At 45.3% G+C, this 24,962-nt stretch overlaps 1 protein-coding gene and 1 pseudogene across 10 annotated transcripts in view; one reads left to right on the forward strand and one right to left on the reverse strand.

Annotated features, from left to right (window-relative positions):
• Positions 1 to 249: 249 nt before the first annotated feature.
• LOC100975187 (non-POU domain-containing octamer-binding protein-like) lies at positions 250 to 2,621 on the reverse strand (annotated as a pseudogene).
• A 2,935-nt stretch (positions 2,622 to 5,556) lies between these two features.
• WWP2 (WW domain containing E3 ubiquitin protein ligase 2) overlaps positions 5,557 to 24,962 on the forward strand; it is a 180,092-nt gene continuing 160,686 nt past the window's right edge. For 2 of the 10 annotated variants that reach the window (XM_055100406.2, XM_055100405.2), the window contains exons 1-2: positions 6,043 to 6,111; positions 20,138 to 20,190. The gene's annotated coding sequence lies outside the window, so the exon portion shown is untranslated. Of the gene's footprint in view, positions 6,112 to 15,724; positions 19,090 to 20,137; positions 20,191 to 24,962 lie in introns of those variants that run through there. The other 8 variants (XM_063597709.1, XM_063597708.1, XM_055100408.2 and 5 more) reach the window with 6 other exon arrangements.

Genomic DNA, 24,962 nt, shown 5'->3' on the forward strand with positions numbered 1-24,962 from the left:
TCAACAATCACATCTGAGACTTCAGGAATGCACCACACAGAACTGATTAAATAATATACTACATAGAATTGACTTGTTTAATACCACCCCTCCCTTGTCCTCTGCCTCCAGCATACTCCCTAGAGTAGTACAGGCAGGGTAGATCTAACTATTGGAAGGAATCCCTAACACTTTTCCCGGGTAGAATTCTGGCTAGTCCAAAAAGGGTCCTTCTTTTAAGGGTTTTGAGAAACTAGACACTGCAACTTATTAGTATCGGCGACGTTTGTTTGGAGCAAATTCAGCTCCAGGAGCTGCATGGTTGAATGCAGGAGGAGTTTCACCAATTGCCCCAATTCCTTCCATTGTAGCAGCCTGACCAAAGCGTTCAGTTGTTGGTGGGGTCAATCCCAAAGTTCCATCCGGCATCATAGTGGCAGGTCCTGGAGGAGCTGGGGTACCAGCTGGCACAGGAGCAGGGGTCAAAGCACCTCTGCTGTTTATGCCCATAGCACCTCCCATAGCCATCTGACCCATCCAAATCTCCTGCTCTCTCACATCAGGGAAGGTTCCCTTGAATCCTTCCTGCTGTGGCTGCATCATTTCTTCTTGCTGCCGCCGCATCTCTTCTTCACGGCGCCTGCGCTCTTCCTCCTGCCTGAGCTCCAGTTGCTTTCGTTTTTGCACCTCTTGGTTGTGCAGCTCTTCCATCCTCCGAAGTTCTTCTTGGCGCCTCATCAAATTCTGTCTCATTACCATGACCTGGTGCTTATGGCGTGCAGCCTCCATCTCCATCTCTGGCTTCTCACGAGCCTCCTTGATGTTGCGGTCCACTTGGTCCTGCTGCTGCTTCTCCATCTCAATGAGTGCCTTCCAGCGCATGGCATATTCATACTCAAAGGAGCCAGGCTGTGCAAATCTGGGTGGTTGCTCTCGTTCCTTGTGAAATTGCTGGTTTTTTATAACCAGCTTCTCTGGAAGTCCCCCTTCATCATCTAACTGGTCCATGGGCTCCATAGTCACAGGACGAGGAAATGTGGTTAGCAGGAAGGAGCCTTCACTGCGTCTGTCCAGAGCTTTCCCAGCAGCTGGCTTCCCTGAGAACTCAACAATGCCTTTTCCTGAGGGCCTTCCTCGATCATCCACAATGACTACAGCCCTCTCTACCTGGCCAAACACAGAAAAGGCTTCTTCCAGCACTTCGTTGGACACATACTGAGGAAGGTTTCGAACTGTAAGGGATGCACTATGGCAGGAAAAGCGCACACGCAGCTGCTTTCCACAGAGTGGCATACCGTCCAGCTCCACTTTCGCAATCTCCGCTAGGGTTCGTGTTTCCAAGCGGATAAAGCCAAATCCTTAATCCTTATGAATGAAGACTTCGCCTGCCTTTCCATATTTCTCAAATAGTTTCCTCATTTCTTCCTCAGTGATGTCGGGAGGAAGATTTCCCACAAAAAGACGGCTTCGTTGGGTCAAGGTCTTCTCTCCTGGTTTTCTAAAATTCTTCAGGTCAAATAGTCAAGCCTTCATTTTGGCTGCTGGCCTGTTGCCCATTTGCAGGTATTGGCGGTGGTGGCGGCTGCAGCTGTTGCTGCTGGTGGTGATGTTGATGATGCTTTCTTGGAGTATGGTTTTGCTTCTCCAAGTTAAAAGTTTTATTACTCTGCATTTTTGCACCCTCAACTTCGATTGAAGACAGCAAAGTGCCTCCCAGTTCCCTCTAACCTGGACTTCTCCTCTACCGACTGGTCTCTCCTCGGAGTAACGGCGACGCTACACGGCCTCTCCCGTCCCGAGAAAAGCTTTTTTTTGTTTTGTTTTGTTTTGAGACGGAGTCTTGCTCTGTCGCCCAGGCTGGAGTGCAGTGGCGCGATCTCAACTCACTGCAAGCTCCGCCTCCCGGGTTCACGCCATTCCCCTGCCTCGGCCACCCAAGTAGCTGGGACTACAGGCGCCCGCCACCATGCCCGACTTTTTTTGTATTTTTAGTAGAGACAGGATTTCACCGTATTAGCCAGGATGGTCTCGATCTCCTGACCTCGTGGTCCACCCGCCTCGGCCTCCCAAAGTGCTGGGATTACAGGCGTTAGCCACCGCGCCCGGCCAAGATAGGTACTGTTTTACAGACAAGGGATAGCTAACTAAAGCCACTAGGTCTAGCTGACATGGTCAGTAAGTGGTGAAAATAACATAACACCCAGACAAACTGATTCAGAGCCACTTTTTTCTCTCTTCTCTTCTTTTTTCTTTCCTTTCCTTTTCTTTCTCTCTCTCTCTTTTTTTTTTTTTTTTTGAGACACGGTCTCTCTCTGTTGCCCAGGCTGGTGTGCAGTGGCATGATCATAGTTCACTGCAACCTTGAACTCCCAGGCTCAAGTGAGCCTCCTACCTCAGCCTCTCGAGTAGGTGGGACCATAGGCCCACACCACCATGCTCAGCTAGTTTTTTCATTTTTACTTTTGTAGAGATGAGAGTCTCATCATGTTGCCCAGGCTGGTCTGAAACTCCCAGGTTCAAGCAGTCCTTTAGCCTTGGCCTCCCAAAGTGCTGGGATTACAGGTGTGAGACACGGTGCTGTCCCTGAGCCACCTAATTATCCATTCTGTTATACTGACTGCTGCTTATGTGCCTTCACTTCATTTTGAGCAACGTGGGGCCAGAGTCTGTCTAATTTGTCTTAATAGTCTCACCCCACCTCCCTAAGCAACACACATAATTTGGTAGCAAATAATTCCTTGCTGAATTGAACAGAAGGTGTATTTAGTGACTTCTACGTTTCCTTGCAAATCTGAAATTTTATGATTATAAGATCCGGTGAATTTTGCTGAATGTCGACTTCGGTCTTCATGCAAACTTTCTTCATGAAGTCTTCACTCCAGCTGGATTCCTCAATTGTCATTTATCTGTCCTACCCCAAAAATCCTTCAGTGCTACCGAATATTGCCTTTCAGCAATTACCGGGAGGTGGCGGGAAGGGGACTGAGTTTTGCTCTCGTCGCCCAGGCTGGAGCACAGTGGTACGATCTCAGCTCACTGCCACCTCTGCCTCCCAGGTTCAACAATTCTCCTGCCTCAGCCTCCTGTGTAGCTGAGATTATGGGTGCCCGCCACCACGCCTGGCTAATTTTTGTATTTTTAGTACAGATGGGGTTTCACCATATTGGCCAGATGGTCTCGAACTCCTGATGTACGGTGATCCACCTGCCTTGGCCTCCCAAAGTGCTAGAATTACAGGCGTGAGCCACTACACCTGGCTCAACCTTTCTCACCACTCAGTCTCTTCATTATCTAGAACGTGCCTGTGCTACCTGCCGTAACAGAGTATGGCTGGAGGCTATTTCTCATTTTCTAGTTTATCATATCAATTTGTTTTTTTTTGAGACAGAGTTTCACCCTGTCATCCAGGCTGGAGTCCAGTGTGCAATCTTGGCTCACTGCAACCTCCGCCTCCCAGGTTCAAGCGATTCTCAAGCCTCAGGCTCCCAATTAGCTGGGACTACGGGTGTGTGCCACCATGCCCAGCTAATATTTGTATTTTTTGTAGAGATGGGTTTTCACCATGTTGCCCAGTCTGATCTCGAGCCCCTGACAGTCTGATCTGCCCGCCTTGGCCTCCCAAAGTGCTGGGATTACAGGTGCCAGCCACCGCACCCTGTCAGATTTTATTCTTTTAATGTGCAGTGTGTGCTCTTTGCCTGTCCCTTCTCCCCTTTGGTGAACACTTACTCAGATGCCACTAAATCTTTTCTGCAGGGTTGTTAAAAAAAAGCAACAAAAGATAAAAAATGAAATATGAAAGAAGAAAACAAACCGAAACCAACAAATGCTAGTAAGTCAAGGAAATAGTCTCTAATTTATCTAGAACAGAATTAGTAAAACTGCCATCAATGGAACTGGAGAAGTTTTAGTTATAGTAGTTTTATAAATGAGACTAATATAGGGTTTAATGTACAAAGACAGGACTGTATCTCCTTGAAAGTTAATCTCTTGGATTTGGAGTGGTACTAGAAAAAGTAGAGACTAAGTGTTCAACCTATTTATTTATTTAGATACAGAGTCTCACTCTGTCGCCCAGGCTGGAGTGCAGAGGCATTATCATGGCTCACTGCCACCTCCGCCTCCGGGTTCAAGCAATTCTCCTGCCTCAGGTTCTGGAGTACCTGGGATTACCCGCACCCGGACCATGCCCGGCGAATTTTTTTTTTTTTTTTTTTTTTTGTAGTTTTAGTAGAGATGCGGTTTCACCAGGTTGGCCAAGTGGGTTTCGAACTCCCGACCTCAGGTAATCCACCTGCCTCTGCCTCCCAAAGTGCTGGGATTACAGGCGTGAGCCTCCACGCCCCACCAGCCAATTTAATTTGTATGCATGATAGAATCCATCCCAATTTGAAGACCCAAAAATAACAGATTAGTACAAGTCTTTGAGGCTAATTACGTCATTAGTATTAATTTTAATCAATGGTGATTAAACTGAGCCTTCATTCAACTTGTCCAGAACATCAGTCAAGAATGTCTATTTAAAATGTTCTTGGAGGCCGGGCGCATTGGCTCATGCCTGTAATCTGAGCACTTTGGGAGGCCAAGGCAGGTGGATCACCTGAGGTTCGGAGTTTGAGACCAGCCTGGCCAACATGGTGAAACCTCATCTCTATTAAAAATACAAAAATTAGCCAGGCATGGTGGTGGGCGCCTGTAGTCCCAGCTACTCAGGAGGCTGAGGAAGGAGAATTGCTTGAACCTGGGAGGCAGAGGTTGCAGTGGGCCAAGATTGAGCCACTGCACTCCTGCCTGGGCTACAAGAGTGAAACTCTGTCTCAAGCAAGCAAATAAATAAGTAAGTAAGTAAATAAATAAATAAATAAATAAATAAATAAAGTTATTGGGCACGCACAGTGGCATTCGCCTGTAGTCTCAGCTACTTGGGAGGCTGAAGCAAGAGGACTGCTTGAAGCTGGGAGTTCGAGCCCAGCCGAAGCAACCTATCCAGACCCATCTCTTAAAAAAAATATTTCTCTGCCAGGTGTGGTGGTTCATGCCTGTAATCCCAGCACTTTGGGAGGCCAAGGTGGGCGGATCATTTGAAGTCAGGTGTTCGAGACCAGACTGGTCAACATGGAGGAACCCTGTCTCTACTAAAAATGCAAAAATTAGCCAGGCGTGGTGGTGCACGCCTGTAATCCCAGCTACTTGGGAGGCTGAGGCAGGAGAATCGCATGAACCGGGGAGACGGAGGTTGCAGTCAGCTGAGACTGCACCACTGCACTCCAGCCTGGGCGACAGAGCGAGGCTCCATCTCAAAAAAAAAAAAAAAAAAAAAAAAAAAAAAAAAAAAAAATTATCATCTATCCACCTACCTACCTACCTACCTGGATTATAATTCATTAAGTTCTCTGTGCCCTGTAGTTGTAGATTAAGGGAATGCGATTGGATTAGTGTGGAGGGGCTTTTTATGGAGCCAAGCAGGAGTTTTTAAGCTTTTGTACTTTTGCTTCATGTCACAAGGACAGATGCCCCACAAAGGCTGAGATGTTTGTGGTCCTGGATCTTAGAACAGTGCCTGGCACATAATAGGCATAAGGTTGCCAGGAAATAGAAATACAGATACTCAATTCAATTTGACCTTCAGATAATCAAAAAATACTTTTTTAGTATAAATATGTCCCATTCTGTATTTGGGACATACATATTACACTGTTGTTTATCTGAAATTCAAATTTAAGTGGGTGTCCTGTACTTTATCTGGCAACCCTACTAAAGGAGCTCAATTAAGTATTTGCTGACTTAACAGTCTGAAGGTCTCGTTTCACCTGTAAAATGGGGCTAGTACCTGTCCCTGCCTCTATAAGGTTGATGGGCAAAGTAGATGGCATTCAGTGAGCCCTCAATTTATTTGATTGCCTGGGACCATCCGGTGAGCAGAAACCCTTCCACTTTCAACTACAGAGACGATAAAAAGGCCTCCTCGAGGCCAGAGGTGCCCAGGCCAGGCCTAGGTGGCCCGCACCTGCGAGCCTGGCCAGCCTCTTCCGGGTCAGGTGACCGCGCGCTGTCACGTGACCCGGCCCGAGTGCGGGCGGTGGAAGGCGGAAGTAGGAGAGGAGTTCGGCGCCGCTTCTGTGGCCACGGCAGGTAGCGAGCGCTGGCGCGGGGGGCGCGGCGGGCTGGCTGCCTGCACGGGGCGGGCCGGGGGCGGCGGGCGGCGCGGGGTGGGCCGGGGGCGGCGCGGCCCGGGCGCCGGGGGGCGGCGGCTTCCTGTGGGAGGGGCCTGGCGCGGCGGTTCCGGCCTCCGAGGAGGGGGTGTCCCGGCTCCCGCCCGAGCGGGGTGGGCGCGCCGCGGCCCGCGCCGGGGTTGCTCCGAAATGGGTGCCCCGGCCGCCAAGGGTGCAGCTGGAGCGAGTCCTCCCGGAAGGGGAGAGGAGCTTAGGTTCCCAGGCATGGAGAGGAGCGATCTTTGTGGAGGGATCGGGACCAGGGGAAGGGGCGACTTGGAACTGAGCTGGAAGGGGGTGCCTGAAAATGGGTTTATGGCGTGGAGCCAGAGGGAAGAAGATGCTGCCTGGACCCCCTCTGAGAGTCTCTCCCTTCCTTCCTCTTTGGAAATGATTGTTACCCGAGACTTTAATGACGGTCCCATTCAGTTTTTAAACTTCAGGAGGGATCACAGAATCTTGATCGTCTTGCTTCCCTCGCGCCCACTTAGTCCTGCGTGGGTAGGGTTTCCACTTCTTGGGAGCCTAGCCCTTCAGCTCATTTTTCTTTGAGATTTTCCCTGAACGGGCCATCATCGAGGCTTTAAAAAACCAAAAAAAGAAAATAAATTAAAAAAATAAGTGTGGGCACTTTGCCTGTAAAATGGCTTTTAGCTTACACTGTTGACCTAGCCCAGCGTTACCTCAGCAACATAGTGACTGCTGAAATCTTGGACAGAGAAGTGTCTACCTAGACTGCTTTATGACTTTTCTCTTTCTTCCGTTTAAATTATTCAGTTTCCCTTAGCTTATCTTGTGACTGCTTATCTTGACGAACTGTAACTAGGTAGGGTGCCTGAGAGGTCTGTGTTATGTTCCTTAGAACTGTGACCTGGATCATGATTTTGAGATTGAATACTTGTGTTAAAGCCTGTTCATCTTCCTGTTTCTCATGTTTACTAAAATTTGCAGAAGCAAAAGGAGTTTCATGAGTGCAGTGTAACTGGAACGAATGTTCAAACTGGGCATTCACAGCAGCCAGCATCGTTTTGGGTTACAAGTAGGAAAAAGTACTTTCCTAATGTATTATGAGTTCAAGTTTTTGGAGTTATTTGATAAACATTTAAAAATTAGTTTTTGCAGCAGCGCCTATGAGTGAGGTTGGGAAGATGTATTCTCATTTCACAGGGAACAAACAGACTTACGAGAGACGACTTGATTTTTTAAAACAATTTATTGCTCTGTCTTGTTTGCTGGCCTCTTCCTGCTAGATTGCAAATCCTTCAAGGGCAGGTTTCATATTTTATTTGGCTGCTAGCCTAGTGCCTGGCATGTTGTGGGCACTTGATAAATATTTGGTGAATAAATGCATTTCTAAAAGTCACACCGGCGTAAGTGGTGACAAAGGATTTGAACCCAAGTCTTCTACTCTTTTTCTTGTCAGAGAAGCTTGTGATTATCTGTGTCATGGGTCCATATGAAAACAGGCTCGAGAGAAAGGCTTGGATTGGCTTCTCAGTCTCTTTCACTTCATGATTACTTTCCCATTTACGAAGAGCGTATACCAACATCTCACTTAACCTTCCCTTTGAAATTGGGATGGTCAGTATTGTCCCTATATCACATGAAGAGACTGAGACTTAATGAAGTCCTTACTTTAGATTTCAGAGCTAGTAAATGAGTAGGGACTCAAGCCCAGGCACTTAATCCTTAGATCCATTCTTTTTCATTTATTGACACAATAGAAAATTTTATTTTTATTTTATTTTGAGACAGGATCTTACTCTGTTGCCCAGGCTGGAGTGCAGTGGCACAATCACGGCTCACTGTAACCTTGACCTGCCTGGGCTCGGGTGATCCTCCCATGTCTGCCTCCCAAACAGCTGGGACTACAGGTGGGTGCCACCTCGCCTGGCTAATTTTTGTAGAGACAGGGGTTTTGCTATGTTGCCCGGGCTGTTTTCAAACTCCGGGGCTCAAGCGATCCTCCCACCTCGGCCTCTCAAAGTGTTGCAATTACAGGTGTAAGTCACCATGCCCAACTGAAAGTTTTATTTTTACATAATTTTTCAGGAATAAAAAGTGTAACATTTTGAGGAAAAAGATCACACAGAAAAAGTTGTGAATGTAGAATGTGAGTAAATGAAGTTTAGAAAACGCTGTACTCTACCATAGCTTCCTCTTCCTGGGAAAACATTCTTTCATTCAGTGAATATTTATAAGTACCCACTCTGTCTTTGCCAGGCATTGTTGTAGAGTCCAGTATGGTTTACACTAGCCACATAGGGCTGCTGAGCACTGGAGCTATGCTGTGAGCATAAAATACATTCTGGATTTTGAAGACTTAGCATGAAGAAAAGTAAAATGTCTCATTGATACTTTTTATGTTATAGTAAACGATCATATAATGTATAAACATGTATGATAACATTTTGGATTTATTGGGTTAAATACAACGTAATTATAAATAGTTGGTCGGACATGGTGGCTCATGCCTATAATTCCAGCACTTTGGGAGGTCAAGGTGGATAGATTGCTTGAGCCCAGGAATTTGGGACCAGCCTGGGCAACATGGTGAAACCCTGTCTCTACAAAAAAATACAAAAATTAGCCAGGTGCAGTGGCGCCCGCCTGGCTACTCAGGAGGCTGAGGTGGGAGGATCACCCAAGCCTGGGGAGGTGGAGGCTGCAGTGAGTTGTGATCGTGCCACTCATTGCACTCTAGCCTAGGTGACAGAGTGAGACCCTGTCTCAAAAAAAAGAAAAAGAAAAAGAAAAAAAGTTTCACCTTTCTGTCTTTTTTTTTCCCACTTAACCTTGACTTGAAACCCAGCACTTTTTTCTTTTTAAAATGTATTTCCTAGAAAAATAAAAAATTATAAATGTGGCTTGCACTTGTGGCTCCCATCTTATTTCTATTGGACAAACCTGTTCTGAATGCCAGGAATATAGCAGTACAAGAAAGGTAAGGATCCCCACCCTTGTGGATCTTCAATTTTATTAAAGAAGGGCACATTGATAACTAAGTATAATATGTATTATGTTGTAATAAAGCAGGGAAGAGGGATGTAGGTTGCAGTTTAAATAGGATCCTGGCCAGGTGCGGTGGCTCACGCCTGTAATTCCAGAACTTTTGGAGGCTGAGACGGGCGGATCACTTGAGGTCAGGATTTCAAGACCAGCCTGACCAACATGGTGAAACCCCATCTCTACCCAAAATACAAAAATTAGCTGGGCTTGTTGGCACATGTGTCTAATTCCAGCTACTCGGGAGGCTGAGGCACGAGAATTGCTTGAGCTCGGGAGATGGAGGTTGCAGTGAACCAAGATCGCGCCACTGCACTCCAGCCTAGGTGACGAAGCGAGACTCCGTCTTGCTTTTGGAGAGATGGGGAGTTGGGGGCGGGGGTTCTCACTTTTGCCCAGGCTGGTCTTGAACACTTGGCCTCAAGACATCCTCCTGCCTCAGCCTCCGAAAGTGCTGAGATTACAGGCATGAACCATTGCACCTGGCTCAGTCTCTTAACTCTAAATACTATCCACATGCTAACAGCTTCCATATGTGTGTCTAGCCTAGGCCTGTCTCCAGACTTCTAGATCTAATTGCCCACAATATCTTCACGTGGATTCCTATCAGGCATTTTATAATCAACATCAACAAAATTGAGCCCTACACCTGCCCCTCAGACAGCCTTCCCCATCTCAGTTAATGACAACTCCATTCCTCCAGTTGTTCAAGCCAAAGACCTTGGAGTCACCCTTGTCTCGTCTCTTCCTCTCACACCCCACATCCAACTCAGCTCGTCCACAAAGCCTACTGGCTGTACTTCAGAGTACACCCTGGATGCATCTTTCCCCTGGATGATGGCAACAGCCTCCTAACTTGTCTCCCTCTTCCACCCTGGCTGGCCTTCACTTTCTCCACACAGGACCCAGGGCAAGTCTGTTAAAAGGCAGGGTGGATCCTGTCCACTCCACTGCCCAACTCAAACCCTCCAATTGTCCCAGCTTAACTGGAGTGAAAACCAATACCCTACAATGGCCTGCAAGCCTTCCATGACCTGATCTCTCCTCCCACACCCACCACCACCCTGACCTCCTCTCTCCACTCCTGCTTACTCAATCCCCTCCAGCCACACTGGCCTCCTGACTGGTCCCAAAACCTGCCAGTGGTACTCCTTATTTGGGGCTTTTGAACTCTGCCTGGACCCTTAAGCCCCTATTCAGCCACATGGCCCCTTCCTTCCCTCACTTCCTCAGATCTTTACTCAACCATCACCTTCAGAGAGAGGCTTTTCTAGGGATCCTATATTTTATTTTATTATTTTTGGAGTGTTGTTCTGTTGCCCAGGCTGGAGTGCAATGGTACGATCTTGGCTCACTGCAACCTTCACCTCCCAGGTTCAAGTGACTCTCCTGCCTCAGCCTCCTGAGTAGCTGGGATTACAGGCATCTGCCACTATGTCCAACTAATTTTTGTATTTTTAGTAGAGATGGGGTTTCACCAGGTTGGTCAGGCTAGCCTCAAAATCCTGACCTCAAGTGATTTGCCTGCCTCGGCCTCCCAAAGTACTGGAATAGGGGTTTTGTTTTTTTTTTAATCTTTTTGAAAACCACAAGCTAATGGGTTTCTTTTTTCTTAATGAGGCTACTCTTCCAACTGTGCATCTTTATAGCACCCCTGAAATCAATTTGAGTGCCAATTTCTGGAATTAGTCTGGCTTCCTGGGTTGGCATCCAGTTTAGGCCTCCAGGATGGATGGATAATGGGCTTTTTATGTTTGAAATATGTATTGGTTTTTTCAAACATGTATTGAATGCATGTTGTTTGTCAGGCATCCCACCATTTTATACATTTAACCTTGTTGAGGTGAAGTGACCCTCACGAGGTCAGATAGCTAAGAAATGAAAGAGATGGCCATTTGAATCTTGGTCTTCAGAGTCCACATCTGGTCCTTCTACCACTTATCATTAGTGAGATGGGTGGAGTGGCTATATAAACATAAACTCCCTTTGGAATCAAATCAGTGAGTTGCTTTTGAGCGACTTTGAGTCCCTTAGGACTATTATGTGTCACAGGCAGAAAGGGAATTTACCAGGTAAAGAAAGGCAGATTTATTAAAGTGAAAACACGTTGCAAGAAAGCAATGGGCAGCACAGCAGAGAAGGGGCTGTCTGCAAAGAGGCAGGAGATGGAGGGAAGTTTTACAGGGTTGTGCTGGAGGGGGCTATGTGGGGATTGATGCATCTGAGGGCTGTTTGTGATTAACCATTTCTCAGAACGACTGTCCATGGTTTTCCCCTACCTGAGGCCCCTTCCTCGTTGTTGCTTACTTATCTTATTAGGACTCCACATTAAGGACTCTGAAATTTCTTTTCTTTCTTCTTTATTTGTTTTGCTTTTGAGACAAGGTCTCATTCTGTCACCCAGGCTGAAGTACAGTGGCATGATCATGGCTCACTGCAGCCTCAACCTTTTGAGCTCAAGTGGTCCTCCCATCTTAGCCTTCCAAGTAGCTGAGACTATAGGCATGTGCCACCATGCCTAGCTGATTTTTAACTTTTTTGTAGAGATGGGGTCCCACTATGTTACTCAGACTGGTCTTGAACTCCTGGGCTCAAGTGATCCTCCTGCCTCAGCCTCCCAAAGTGTTTGGGATTACAGGTGTGAGCCACCACAACTGGCTAGGGCTCTGGAATTTCTGAAAGATGGGAACAAAAGGGAAGATGTTTCCCCTGGATGATGGGACAGGTTAGATTCTAACCAAAATCTTTTTTTTTTTTTTTTTTTTTTTTTTTGAGACGGAGTCTTGCTCTTTCGCCCAGGCTGGAGTGCAGTGGCCCGATCTCAGCTCACTGCAAGCTCCGCCTCCTGGGTTCACGCCATTCTCCTGCCTCAGCCTCCCGAGTAGCTGGGACTACAGGCGCCCGCCACCACGCCCGGCTAATTTTTTTCTATTTTTAGTAGAGACGGGGTTTCACCGTGTTAGCTAGGATGGTCTCGATCTCCTGACCTCGTGATCCGCCCGAAGGTTGCAGTTTCCTGTTTTTCACCCCACCGCAGTTTATAGCAAATATTCAGTGATTTAAATCATTACTACTAATAATAACTATTAGGAAAATACCAGCCAGGCATGGTGGCTCACACCTATAATCCCAGCACTTTAGGAGGCCGAGGTGGGTAGATCACCTGAAGTCAGGAGTTTAAGACCAGCCTGGCCAACATGGAGAAACCCCGTCTCTACTAAAAACACAAAAAATTAGCTAGGCGTGGTGGCAGACACCTGTAATTCCAGCTACTTGGGAGCCTGAGGCAGGAGAATCGCTTGAACCCAGGAGGCGGAGGTTGCAGTGAGCCGAGATTGCATCACTGCCCTCCAGCCTGGGCAACAAGAGCGAAACTCCTTCTCAAAAATAATTAAATAAATAAAAAAATAACAAGTACCAAGACATGGCAGTCCTGACCTAGGGCCCGTCCTCTTCCTCAAGTCACCCATGCCTTTTGCTTCTTGTTTTGTCTTCAGATCTGCTTTCCAGTCAGCCTCTTTTATTCTTAGCCTGTAATTCCACGGGGCTTCCAATAGTGTACCTCCCTGCTCCCTCCCGTTTTCTCTTTTTCCGTGCTTAGTCTTTGTAAGGATGTCATTTGGCAAAGTTGATTCTGTTTGATTGTTTTTCAATATGGGCCTTTGGAGAATGGAAGGTAGTAACTCAATGCTGGACAGAGGAAGGAGGCCAAGAAAGAAGCATTAGTGTTGGAGTAGCATGAGCCTGTGAAGAACAGGAGAATCTTTTGGACAGAGCTTTTCCTTGCATATCTTTCAAGAAATGAGTGCAGGCTGGGCGCAGTGGCTCACGCCTGTAATCCCAGCACTTTGGGAGGCCAAGGCGGGTGGATCATGAGGTCAGGAGATTGAGACCATCCTGGCTAACATGATGAAACCCATCTCTACTAAAAATACAAAAAACTAGTCGGGCGTGGTGGCAGGCACCTGTAATCCCCGCTACTCGGAAGGCTGAGGCAAGAGAATTGCTTGAACCCGGGAGGTGGAGGTTTGCAGTGAGCCGAGATTGCACCACTCACTCCAGCCTGGGTGACAGAGCAAGACTCCATCTCAAAAAAAAAAAAAAAAAAAAAATAGAAGTGGGTGCAAGGTTTATCTCTAGTTAGAAATAAGCTCTGCCTGTTTCTACAGCTGGTTAATTAGAAATAAAATCTTTGTGAACCCATGGATTATATTGAAAAAAATTTTTTAAAACAAGAAATAAAATATTGATACTGGTGAGTAATTTCTGCTTTTCCCTGGCTCCTTCTACACAGGTCTTTTCATCTCAAGATCAGTGTTCACTGGTTTCTTGACTCAAAGCTGGGTCAAGAATTTTAGGAATTGAGGTGCTTGTAATGCCAGAGCCAAGAATTTCAGTATCGAGAAGTGGTTTCGTTTGTAGTTGATATTTGAAGAGCTCTTACTGTGTGTCCTCTGCTTTACCTGAATTCATGTAGTCAGTACAGTAATCTTATAAAGTAAGTACTATTATTGGGTTCATTTCACAGATGAGAAAACTGAGATTTAGAGAGGGTAGGTATGATTTTGTGAAATATATATTTAGTCTTCCTCCCATTTCCTGGCCTATAACTCCTAAAATCATTGAAATCTCCCAAGTGATCAGTGTCTTTTTTTTGAGATAGAATCTCGCTGTGTTGCCCAGGCTAGAGTGCAATGGCATAATCTCGGCTCGCTGCAGCCTCTAAGCGATTCCCGTGCCTCAGCCTCCCAAGTAGCTGGGGCTACAGGCACATGCCGTCATACCCAGCTAATTTTTGTATTTTTAGTAGAGATGGGATTTCACCGTGTTGGCCAGGCTGGTCTCGAACTCCTGAGCTCAGGTGATCTGTCTGCCTTGGCCTCCCAAAGTGCTGAGATTACAGGTGTGAGCCACCACACCTGGTCAGTGTCTTTTTGTGTGCTAATAATTGACCTTTGGTTGGGGACTCCTGGATAGTCTCAGGATTTGGGGGCCAGTGGCCAGGGAAACCAGCCTTGTAGTTAGAGGGTTGGCACTTTTAGTCCCACACCCAGCCTCTGGGACAGGGAGAGGGACTGAAAGTTGACTTGATCTGCAGTGGCAGTGACTTAATTGATCATGCCTGCGTAATGAAGCTTCCATAAAAACCCTGAAGGACTGGGTTTGGGGAGCTTCTGGATGGCTGCACACGTGGAGGTTCTTGGAGGATGGCACCCTCAGAGAGGGCTTGGAGGCTCTGTGCCCCTTCTCACATGCCTCGCCCTACGTCTCTTCATTTGTATCCTTCATAATATCCTTTATAATAAATCAGTAAATGTAAATAAAGTGTTTCCTTGAGTCCTGTGAGTTGCTCTAGCAAATTTATCAATCCTAAGAACCTCGATTTATAGCCAGTTGGTCAGAAGCACGGGTAAAACAACCTGGAGCTTGCAATTGATGTCGCAAGTCAGGGGCAGTCTTGGGGAACTAAACCTGTGGGATCTGATGCTATTTCCAGGTGGATAGTGTAGGAACTGAATTAGAGGACACCCAGCTGGTGTCTGCCAGCTGCAGAATTGATTGCTTACTTGGTATATGGGGCTCCCACACATCTGGTGTCAGAAGTATTCTGTGGGGCTGGGCGTGGTGGCTCACACCTGTAATCCCAGCACTTTGGGAGGCAGAGGTAGGAGGATCGCTTGAGCCCAGGAGTTTGAGATCAACCCGGGCAGCATAGTGAAATCCTGTCTCTATTAAAAAAAAAAAAAGGTAGTATTCTGTGTTGTGAGAGTATAGCAGGAAGAAACTGAGTTTGCTTTTTCCTCTCCATCCTCTCAGTAAGTAACTTGCTCTGGATCACTCAAAGGCAAATGAGTGGTTCAGCTTATTAGCCTCCAGAAGATTGACAGGTCCGAAAGGTTGTTGCTGAGGTAGGGTGATAAAAGTGATCAGGTGCTTCAGGTATTGCAGGAGCTGCCACTAGCTTAATCTGATGTGTGGTTGTTTTCTCCTGTCAAAAGTTCTTTAATAATTATTATTTTTCTTTTTGAGATGAAATCTCGCTGTGTCTCCCAGGCTGGAGTGCAGTGTGCTATCTCGGCTCACTGCAACCTCCGCCTCCCGGGTTCAAGCGATTCTCTTGCCTCAGCTCCTGAGTAGCTGGGATTACAGGTGCCTGCCACCATGCCCGGCTAATTTTTGTATTTTTAGTAGAGACGGGGTTTCCCCATGTTGGCCAGGCTGGTCTCGAAATCCTGACCTCAAGTGATCCACCCGCCTGGGCCTCCTAAAGTGCTGGGATTATAGGCATGAGGCACAGAGCCTGAAGGACTGTAGCTTTGTAGTAAGTTTTAAAATTGGAAAGTGTTAGTCATCCAACTTTGTTCTTTTTCAAGATTGTTTTGGCGATTCTGGGTTCCTTGCATTTCCTTACTTTAGGATCAGCTTGTCAATTGCTGAAAAGCAATTCTCTTTTTCTGTTTGTTTTTATATCTGGCTTTTTGGCCAAGGACTTCTGCAATGTTTGTTGACATTTAGGTGTGAAGTACACATGTATGCTAGGACCCAAGTGCGGGAAGGTGAGTTGGGTGGGGGAAATTGACCTTTTCAGTTTATAATGTAGACTTTCACTGTCTCGCTGGGTCAATATGGTGCCTTATCCCTATTGTCAACTATGCCTGAAGTCTTGAGTTTGGTTTCACCTGTTGAGAAACTAAAAGTCTTTTTAGTCTTTTTTTTTTTTTTTTTGAGACAGAGTCTTGCTCTTGTTGCCCAGGCTGGAGTGTAATGGTGTGATCTTAGCTCACCACGACCTGTCTCCCAGGTTCAAGCTATTCTCCTGCCTTGGCCTATCCCAAGTAGCTGGGATTACAGGCATGCACCACTACACCTGGATAATTTTGTATTTTTAGTAAAGACAGGGTTTCATCATGTTGGTCAGGCTGGTCTCGAACTCCCGAACTTGGGTGATCCGCCTGCCTCGGCCTCCCAAAGTGCTGGACTAAAAGTCTGCTTGGGATTAGGAAGGGGCAACTGCTTGGTTGAACTGGGTGGGGAGGGGACTCTGGGACTCTAATCATTCCCAAGATAGGCTTTTGCCAGTCCTCCTGTTTTTAGCCCCACTTCTGCCCTTACTTTCGGAGGTACCTGTACTACTGATGCAGGGCACGTGAGCCCCAAAACTGGGGGTTAGTCTGGGTAGGTTCTTGGCTTTGCCCTGGAAAGAATTCAAGGGCAAGCTGGTAATAGAAGAAAACAGCTTTATTGAGGCAGCAGAGTTACAGCTCCGTGACTGCTCCTGCAGAGCAGGGCTACGCTATAGGCAGTGTGTCCCTAGTAGCAGCTCAGGGGCAGTTTTGCTGTCATATTTATACCCAGTTTTAATTATATGCAAGTTAAGGAGTGGGCTATTAGACATTTCTAGAAAAGTGGTAACTTCTGGGGCATTACCATGGCATTGGCACACTGTCATGGCACTGGTGGGTCTGTCTTGTGGGGAGGTGCTTTTGGTGCCTCTTCCCTGTTTCAGCCAGTCTTCAGTCTGGTCCTGAGTCGAGTCCTCCCTCCTGCCTCACCACCAGTGATTGACCCTTTCTGGAATTCTTCATTGCCAGTCCGCTTGCCTTCTGTTGACCTCTCCTGTGGGCAGCTAAGTTTCAGTTTCGACACACTGGAACCATTTTCCAAAATTTTGCTGCTGTTTCCATTGTGTTTTTTTCCCTTTCTGTGGGTTTTCACCTTTTTGTATTGCTTTCCTGTCATTTTGATGGAGTTTGAGAAGGGAACAGAGATAAATGTATGTGTAGTCTGCTCTGTATTGAGAGCTCCTGGAAGGCTAAGGGAAGAACTGGCCTCTGGGAAGATGCTAGTGTCGCTACTACTTTGTTTCCTTAGCAACAGTCCTGACGGGGAGCTCCTTCATTGTATTCTGTTCCTACTGTTACACGTTGCTCCTTTTTTTTTTTTGAGATGACTCTCATGCTGTCGCTCAGGCTGGAGTGCAATGGCACAATCTTGGCTCACTGCAACCTTCACCTCCCAGGTTCAAGTGATTCTCCTGCCTCAGCCTCCCAAGTAGCTGAGATTACAGGCACTCACTACCACACCCAGATAATTTTTTTATTTTTAGTAGAGATTGGGTTTCACTATGTTGGCCGGGCTGATCTCGAACTCTTGACCTCATGTGGTCCACCCACCTCGGCCTCCCAAAGTGCTAGAATTACAGGCATGAGCCACCACGCCCAGCCACCTTTTCTTTTTTTTCTTTTGAAACAGGGTCTTCCTCTGTTGCTCAGGCTGGAGTGCAGTGGAGTGATTACAGCTCACTGCAGCCTTGACCTCCCGGGTTCTGGTGATTTCCCACCTCAGCCTCCTGAGTAGCTGGGACTACAGGCATGCACCACCATGTCTGACTAATTTTTTGTATTTTTTGTAGAAATGGGGTTTCTCCATGTTGCCTAGACTGGTCTCGAATTCCTGGGCTCAAGCAGTCTGCCCACATCAGCCTCCCAAAGTGCTTGGATTACAGGCATGAGCCACTACGCCCAGCTGCCCCAGTTTTTCATTTGCATAATTTTCTATGCAAATTTTTTGCATTTTTTTAGTTCAGCCAAATTAGCTGAGGTCTAAAGCACTCCTTTTAGTGCAGTCACATTAGTTGAGGTTTCAACAAATTCGTTAACAGTAAACCAGTGGTCCTCAACCCAGCTTCATATTAGGATCACTTGGGGAATTTTTAAATAACACAGCTGTCCCTGGCCCACCCCAGACCAATTAAATGGGAATCTCTGAGGGTAGGGTTTGGTGGTCAGTGTTGTTTTTTTTTTAATGCTCCCCAGATAATTCAGATGTCTAGAAAGGATGGAGAACCACTGCTCCAAGACATTTGATCCTTCATTAAGGATAATTTAACCTAACTCTACACATTCAATTACATCTGTTATCTTATTGTTATTCTTTCCATCTTACATTTCCCCCCAACATTGGCCTCTTTCCTTCCTTGTATTCCCCAGACATGCTGTCACCTCAACAGCATTTTTTTTTTGAGACAGGGTCTTGCTCTGTCACCTAGCTGGAGTGCAGTGGCGTGATCATAGCTCACTGCAGCCTGGACCTCCCAGGCTCAAGCGATCCTCCCACCTCACCTCAGCCTCCCGAGTAACTGTGACTACAGGCATGTGCCACCATGGCTCATTTTTGTGGTTTTTGTTGAGACGAGGTTTTGCCCTATTGTTCAGGCTGGTCTCGAACTCCTGGACTCAAGTGATCCACCTGACTTGGCCTCCTAAGGTGCTGGGATTACATGCATGAGCCACCACTGCTGGCCATCATACCCTTTTATCTATCTGAATGTTTTGCAGATACTCTCAGTTTCTTCCTTCAGCTTCTTCAGATCTTTGCTCAAATGTCACCTTCTCAGTGAGACCTTCCTGTTCGTGCCTTTTTAATTTCTATTTTGGCCAGGTGCTGTGGCTTACGTTTATAATCCCATCACTTTGGGAGGCCAAGGCAGGAGGATGGCTTGAGCCTAGGAGTTCAAGACCAGTCTGGACAACTTGGTAAAATCCTATCTCTACTAAAAATACCAAAATTAGCCAGGCATGGTGGCATGTACCTGTAACCCTAGCTACTCAGGAGGCTGAGGCATGAGAATCACTTGAATCGGGAGGTGGAGGTGCAGTGAGCTGAGATCACACCACAGCACTCCAGCCTGGGTGACAGAGCAAGACTGTCTCAAAAAAAAAAAAAAAAAAAAAGAAAAGAAAAGAAAAAGTGGAAAGCATGCAAATTTATATCATATAAATTTACATGACTAAGACCTGGAGAAACAGATAATGTGTATTTATGTTTAGGTTTGATGAAGAGTGGACAATCGTGGAGAAATACGATCGGACAAAAGGGGTATGATTGACTGGTAATACACTGGGGGAAATTTAACAAGTCCTATTTGTTCAGATTCTTCTCTGTGTCCTTTTGTTTTCAGAGAAGGATATTTCTTTCCTTGGGGTATAAGGAGGGCATCTCTCAAAGGAGGGTCATATGACCCGTTTCAGGGGAAGGTCAGAAAATCTTTCATAGGCTTTATGACCTGCTTTATGGGAGAAGGGTGAGAGGAAGCTGAGAGTGACTTCCTGCTTTTCCTGTTTTCTTAAATGCCAAGGTGTCATGTTTTGGGGTAAGGTATCTTAAACCCCATCAGCCATGTCCTGTCTACTGATGAGCCCATCGAGGCAGTCTTCACTTCTACTACAGTGTTTATGATTTCTAGCATTTTCTGTTGACTCTTATAGTTGCTATATCTCTCCTTACATTGCCCATCTATTCTCGTGTGTTGTCTGCTGTTTCCATTAGAGCCCTGAACCTAGTAATCATAGTTATTTTGCATTACCTGTTTGATTATTCTAAAATCTGTCCTATCTGAGTCAGGTTCTGATGCTTGCTTTATTTCTTTTTCACACTGTTTCTTCTTGCCTTTTAGTGTGTTTTGTAATTTTTCATTGAGAGCTAGACATTGACCTTCTTCCTGCTGATCAGTTCCTCTTCCTTACCCCTCCCTAGTTCTTGTTTAAAAAAGAAAGCTGGACATGATGTATTAGGTAATAGGAAATGAGATAAATAGGCCATTAGTATTGTTAGTATGGTGTTTCATGTTAATCTGGCTAAGAGTTGGTCTGTGTTTAATGATTGCTGTAACTGTAGGTATCTGAGGCTTCAAATTCCTCTAGTGTCCTTGTTTCTGTCTCCCCTGTTATCTTTGGTTTTCCCTAAAAACTCCTTCTTAAATAGAGTGTATGCCTTTCAGCCCTAATTCCCTGTTGTTGTACTGGAGCCCTGTTGGTGTGACAGCAAAGTATGGGGGAGGGGAAGCATTCTATAGCCTCATGGTCAAATCCTAGTCTTTTAGTGGGCCTGTGTCCCAGGCTATGACTGTCACTCATATTTAACTGTTTTTCTCCCCTTAGATGAAACAGAAAGGCTAAAGAGGGCTGGAGTCAGGGGAATTCTCTTCCACCAGGTAGGATAAGGCTCTGGTAAAGTCTTTTTCCCTGGAGAGTAGGCCATTGCTCTGGGCCTATTTCACTATGGTTACTTCCCACAACTAGAGCTAGGAGGGAATCTTTCTTGACTCTTTACCAGGAGAATCTTGTAAAGAAGGATTTTTTTTTCTGTTTTATTCACCAGTATACCACTAGCACCAAAACCAGTGCAGAGTACATAATAGATGCTCAATAAATATTTGTCAAATGAATGAATGCCTCTTACCTAAGCTCTAGAGATTGTTTTACCTAGATGTGGGAAGTTTCTTAACTTATAATGATAATAGGCCGGGCACAGTGGCTCACACCTGTAATCCCAGCACTTTGGGAGGCCAAGGTGGGCGGATCACCTGAGGTCAGGTGTTCGAGACCAGCCTTAACATGGAGAAACCCCGTCTCTACTAAAAATACAAAACATTAGCTGGGCGTGGTGGTGCATGCCTGTAATCCCAGCTACTCTGGAGGCTGAGGCAGGAGAATTGCTTGAACCTGGGAGGCGGAGGTTGTGGTGAGCCGAGATTGTGCCATTGCACTCCAGCCTGGGCAACAAGAGCGAAATTCCATCTCGAAAAAAAATAAAATAAAAAAAATGATAATAAACTGATGACATTTCTCTGAATGAAATTAGTCCCTAGTGTAGTATTTGCTTATTAGGTTCTGTAGTGTTTGTTTAATCTAAAACCCTACCTTAGATGGGATTGTTGTAGACCAGTAGTCTCAAGCTTTTTTGACTGCAACCTTTAGTAAGACATACATTTTATATCTTAAAACAGTATATGTGTGTGTGTGTATATATATGTATATATATTTATTTTAAAACAGTATATGGATATATATATACACATGTGTATATACAATACACATATGGATATATATACACATATGTGTATATACAATATACATATGGATATATATACACATGTGTATATACAATATACATATGGATATATCATATATGCACCTATTAATATATATACATGTATATTTATTTGGTAAAACTTTTTGTGAAATAATACTTTCCTTAGTGTGTGATATACTTTTATATTTTCTTTTTTTTTGAAACGGAGTCTCATTCTGTCACCCAGGCTGGAGTGCAGTGGTGCGGTCTTGGCTTATTGCAACCTCTGCCTCCTGGGTTCAAGCAATTCTCCTGCCTCAGCCTCCTTATTAACTGGGATTACAGGCACCTGCCACCACGACCAGATAATTTTTGTGTTTTTAGTAGAGATGGGGTTTCACCCTGTTGGCGAGGCTGGTCTCGAACTCCTGACCTCAAGCAATTCACCCACCTCAGCCTCCCAAAGTGTTGGGATTACAGGCATGAGCCACCGCGCTCGGCCTGTATTTTCTTTTAAAAAAATCTTTTTATTTATTATAGTTTGGTATACAACTTTTATAGTTTCTACCCTATTAGTTTGTATTTTATTTTTAAAATGCTTGTCAAGATTTATGTAGAGGATAAGTTCAGAGGAAATATGTTGTTTGTATTTATATTATATATAAATATGTTATTTATAGTTTTGAGACCAAGTGTGGTGGCTCATGCTTGTAATCCCATCACTTTGGGAGGCTGAGGTGGGAGGATCGCCTGAGCTCAAGAGTTCCAGATCAGCCTGAACAACATAGGGACCCCCTTCATCTGTACAAAAAATTTAAAAAATTAGGTGAGTCTGGTGGCTGGTGCCTGTAGTCCCAGCCTTTTAGAAGGCTGAGGTGAGAGGATTGCTTGAGTCCAGGAGGTTGAGGCTGCAGTGAGCCATGATTGGGGTGACAGAGTGAAACCCTGTCTCAAATATATATATATATACACACACACACACATATATATACACACACATAGATACACACACACACATATATACATACACACTCATACTATAAATATATATATATATATATATATTTTTTTTTTTTTTTTGAGAAATTTCAGTAGATCTACCAGACTTAGTAAAGGGGGACATTTTGACTTTCCCATCCCCCTCGCAATAAGTCCGTTAGTTTCTTCAATAATGAAATACTTTGTTCATCTGGTAACCTTTAGTTATATTTTAAACATTGACCCCCTTCTCCCTCTTCCAGCAAAGCTTATACTCACTCAGAGTTTTGGAGTGATTAGGATGCAATTACTTTCCATGGCTATTAGCAGGGGAGAAATTACTTGAGTACGTGTACGGAGTCATCTGTTCGTGTTGCTGAGACAGAGTGTAAAGTCTGGGCCTCAGGTTTCCTAAGCTTCTTGTAGTGGATAGTGGGGATTTGGACCTAATACGCATTAGGAACCTTGTCTAAGATGGGAGGCAAAAGCTGAGAGGTCGAAAGTACTTTGATGGGGATGGGATCTGTTCCTTTCTATAGTTACGGTTATTTTTCTTGAGACAGAGTCTCGCTCTGTTGCCCAGGCTGGAGTGCAGTGGCGTGATCTCGGCTCACTGCAACGTCCACCTCCCGGGTTCAAGCGATTCTCCTGCCTCAGCCTCCCGAGTAGCTGGGATTATAGTTGCGCCACCACTCCTGGCTAATTTTTGTATTTTTCATAGAGACGGGGTCTCACCATGTTGGCCAGGCTGGTCTCGAACTCCTGCCCTCAAGTGATCCGCCTGCCTGAGCCTCCCAAAGTGCTGGGATTACAGGTGTGAGCTGTCACACCTGGCCGGTTATTTATTTATTTATTTTTTGAGATGGAGTCTCGCTCTGTTGCCCAGGCTGGAGTGCAATGGTGCAATCTTGGCTCACTGCAACCTCCACCTCCTAGGTTCAAGAAATTCTCCTGCCTCAGCCTCCCAAGTAGCTGGGATTACAGGCGCCCGCCACCACACCCGGCTAATTTGTTATATTTTTAGTAGAGATGGGGTTTCGCCATGTTGGCCAGGCTGGTCTCAAACTTCTGACCTCAGGTGATCCACCTGCCTCGGCCTCCCGAAGTGCTGGGATTACAGGCGTGAGCCACTGTGCGTGGCTCCGGCCGGTTATTTTTCTTTATGCATCAATTGGAAAGGTTTTACAATTCCAAATGCCTACGTTATATAATGTCAGGGTGGTATCTTGCTCATTAGATCTGGAACTCCAGACAAAGCTCTATAGAATAACATGGATTACTGTTATATAAGCAGTGGACTGCAATTTTAAAAGACACTGGAGAAAGAAAACATGGTGATGTTTTATCTACCCTGTTTCTCCTGCCTTCCCAGTTGCCTTTGTTCCTTCTGAGCCTTCTTTAGAATTTATCTGATTGTTTTAGTTTTGCGGCCCTGAAGTGTAGATCAAAAAGTTTGGTCTTTCTTCTGTTGAACAGGCCATGTATGGGCTTCAAGTTCCATTCTCTAAGAGTCAGGACCAAAGGCTCAAAACTGCTACAGTTCAGGAGAACAAGATAGTTTAAAAACTACCATTAGTTGAGTTGCCTTAGGAAAGAAAGAGTCCCAATAGAAGTAAAGATTTCTAAAATATTCTTTTATTTTTAAAGTCTGTAAATAATGGATTTCCAGCTTTTAGTGCTTTAACCCGTTAACTAAAAGCCCCAAGGCTCAATTTATAATTATTTATAATCTTTCCTGCATTATTCAAGATACGATCTTTTGCTTCCCCTTAAAATTATTGTTCATTTATGAAAGAGATCAAACATATAAAATGGTTAGAGATGAAGATAACAAACAGTCATAAAAACCACCATCTGGATTTAATGAATATGAACATTTTGCCATATTTGCCCCAGAACTTTTTTCTTTGAAAGATAAAATGTTGTAGATACAGTTGAGGTTCCTTTGGTCTCTTCCCCACTCCAATTCCCCTGCTCCCTCCTCCCCTACCCTAGAGGGAACTTCTGTTCTGAACTTGGTGTGGTTCCTTCCCGTCATACTTTTATACTTTTAAACGTTTGTGTGTCCACAACAACAACGTATACAGTTGTTTTGTGTAAGTTCAAGTGTACACCAAAGACATCGTACTAAGGCTGCCACTTGCCTTTTTTTTTTTTTTCCCCTCTTGGCATTATCATTTGGGATTTGTACATGTGGATTAAATTCATATATTTCAGGTACTATATAGCATTCCATTTTAGAAATATATCACAATTTATCCATTCCCCCATTGATGGGTATTTAAGTTGTTTATAATTTTTTACTATTACAAATACTGCTATGATGAACATCCTTGAACATGGCCTCTTCTGTGTGTGTTGGAGAATTTCTCCCTCTCCAAATGCCTGGGAGTAGAACCCTGGTGGGTCCAAAATTACGCGTCTTTAACTCTGCCGGAGGTTGTCAGCTGCCATCTAATGTGCGCTGCCTCCACAGGCATGTGAGACTTCTCTCCAACACTAATTGTCAGGCTTCTCATCTCTTTCTAATCTGATGAGTAGCAAAGAGAGTTGATCTTTTTACTGCTTTGCCAAGACAAATTTAGTCTAAGTGAGTCAAAACATCATCTTTTTGGCCTGGTGAAATGGCTCATGCCTGTAATCCCAGCACTTTGGAAGGTGGGGCTGGGAGGATTGCCTGAGGCCAGGAGTTCAAGACTGGCCTGGGCAAGATGGTGAGATCCTATCTCTACAAAAAATAAATACATAAATAAATAAAAAAGGAAAAAAATTAGCTGGATGTGGTGGCAAATGCTTGTAGTCCCAGCTACTCAGGAGGCTGAGGCGGAAGGATCACTGGAACCCAGGAGGTCAAGGTTGTAGTGAGCTATGATCATGTCACTGCACTCCATCCTGGGTAACAGGGCTAGACCCTGTCTCAAAAAAACAGGTTGG

This window comes from Pan paniscus, chromosome 18 (assembly GCF_029289425.2).
Source record: "Pan paniscus chromosome 18, NHGRI_mPanPan1-v2.0_pri, whole genome shotgun sequence".
Taxonomy (NCBI): Eukaryota; Metazoa; Chordata; class Mammalia; order Primates; family Hominidae; genus Pan; species Pan paniscus.